The sequence below is a fragment of the Tupaia chinensis genome, unplaced genomic scaffold (genome assembly GCF_000334495.1).
Source record: "Tupaia chinensis unplaced genomic scaffold, TupChi_1.0 Scaffold142716_1, whole genome shotgun sequence".
NCBI lineage: Eukaryota > Metazoa > Chordata > Mammalia > Scandentia > Tupaiidae > Tupaia > Tupaia belangeri.
Window position 1 is genome coordinate 721,430 of NW_006202562.1, and position 1,912 is coordinate 723,341.

The 1,912-nt window shown below is 49.9% G+C and overlaps 1 protein-coding gene across 1 annotated transcript in view; it reads left to right on the forward strand.

Moving 5' to 3' along the window:
* APMAP (adipocyte plasma membrane associated protein) overlaps positions 1-1,912 on the forward strand; it is a gene marked incomplete at its 5' end in the record, with an annotated part of 26,833 nt that overhangs the window by 16,723 nt on the left and 8,198 nt on the right.

Below are 1,912 nucleotides of genomic sequence, written 5' to 3' on the forward strand. Positions count from 1 at the left end.
CCTCGTATCTCTGTGGAGGACCTCTGCTCTCCTTCCTTGTATCTCTGTGGTGGACCTCTGCTCTCCGCCCTTGTATCTCTGTGGAGGACCTCTGCTCTCCGCCCTTCTGTCTCTGTCTTCCTGTGCATTAGTTGCTTCTCATCTCCTCTCTGTTGCCTTCCCCTTGTCTGTACCTTCTTGTTTCCCAGCCCCTGCTCACATTCCCTCTGACTGGTCTGATGTTGTCTGGCCACCGTTGCGGTGTTTGCTGTGTGAGCCTCTCAGTGGAGGCTCCTGCTGTGGGGAGTCTGTCGTCACGGGCTGTGCTGGGGCCTGAACCTCGGCACTGTAGCCTGGCCGTCTGGGGTGGCTCAGGCCCTCGTGCTCGCTGGCTGCCTGACTGTTCAAGTTACTCAGTCTCTCTGTGCTTAGTTTTCATCCATAAAATAGAGGTAATAGTAGTACCTGCCTCATAAATTATTCCAAGTTTTAAACGAGATTCTATGTAGGAGGTACTTCTCTCCCAGTACATGCTCTTCTGTTAATTCTTTAAAGATATGATCTCTTCCATGAGAGGGAGAGAAACACATACATACACAGGCAGGTCTGCCTTCTGCGATCCTCTCTCCCCCGAGCCAACCCAGGCCCCAGGCCCATGTACCTGGCGTGCACAGGGAGACCTCCAGGCATAGATTTGGGCCTCTGCTCCAGTGGGGTCGGCATCATGGAGTGTTGTATCACCACTGAACCGCCACTGCTGGACCTTGTGTTGCTTTGAACTACTGTCTATCGCTAATTGTTTATTTAAAAGCGGATGGGGGCTAGCAGATCGTATAGTGGTTGTGGTGCTGGACTCCTGCATGGCCAGCCATGGTTTGAGTCCTGGACCCAGTGGCTTGAAAAACACTAGGTGCAGGACCAGCAGTTGGCATAATGGCTATGTTGCTGGAATCCCATGTAGTCAACCACAGTTCGAGTCCCAGACCCGCTGGCTTAAACTCACACTGGGCGTGTGTGCTTGTGTGCCCAAGATCCCAAGAAAATGGAGGAGAAGGGATTGCAGTGTAGCCATCCCTCCGGGGAGGGCCGGGGGGTGGTCTTGATTTCTTGCTTTCTGTCTCTCTCTGTCTTTCCGGCAAATGCACGTGCCCTATAGCAAAAAACTCTCCAAAAAAAAAAAAAAAAAAAAAAAAAACAAAAAAAAAAAGAAAAAGAAAAACACTGGGTGTATGTGCATGTGTGCCCAAAATCCTGAGAGGAGAATGGAGGAGAAAGGATTACGGCATGGCCTTCCCCCCGGGAAGTGCTTTCTCACTTTCTCTCTCTCTGTCTCTTTTATGTTTGTCTCAGGTGAGTGCATGTGCCCTATGGTGAATAAAGAAAAAAGTCAGGGGGCTGGCACATGGCATGGGGGTTAAGGGTGCTAGACTCCCACATGGTTGACCACTGTTTGAGTCCTGGACCTGGCGGCTTGCTTTCTCACTTTCCCTCTCTGTCTCTTTCTCACTCTGTCTCTCTCTGGTCAGATTAAAACAAATGAATAAATAAAGTAAAATAAAAATGGTTCTTAAAAAAAAAGTTGGCCTTGGGAACCAGCAGTTAGCATAATGGCTATGTCGCTGGACTCCCACATAGTCGACCGCGGTTTGCGTCCCGAACCCGGTGGCTTAAAACTCACGCCGGGTGCATGTGCGTGTGTGCCCAAGATCCCGAGAGGAAAATGGAGGAGAAGGGATTGTGGCGTGACCATCCCCCCTGGGGGGTGATTTCTCGCTTTCTGTCTCTATGTCTCTCTCTGGCGAGCGCACGCGTCCTATAGCAAAAAAAACTCTCAAAAAAAAAATAAAAAGTTGGTCTTAATAAAAGAGTTCCTTATCCTCATAGTAAGGATTCTGCCTTTAATGAAGTTAGGTGGGGGGGGGGGGCCTAAAAG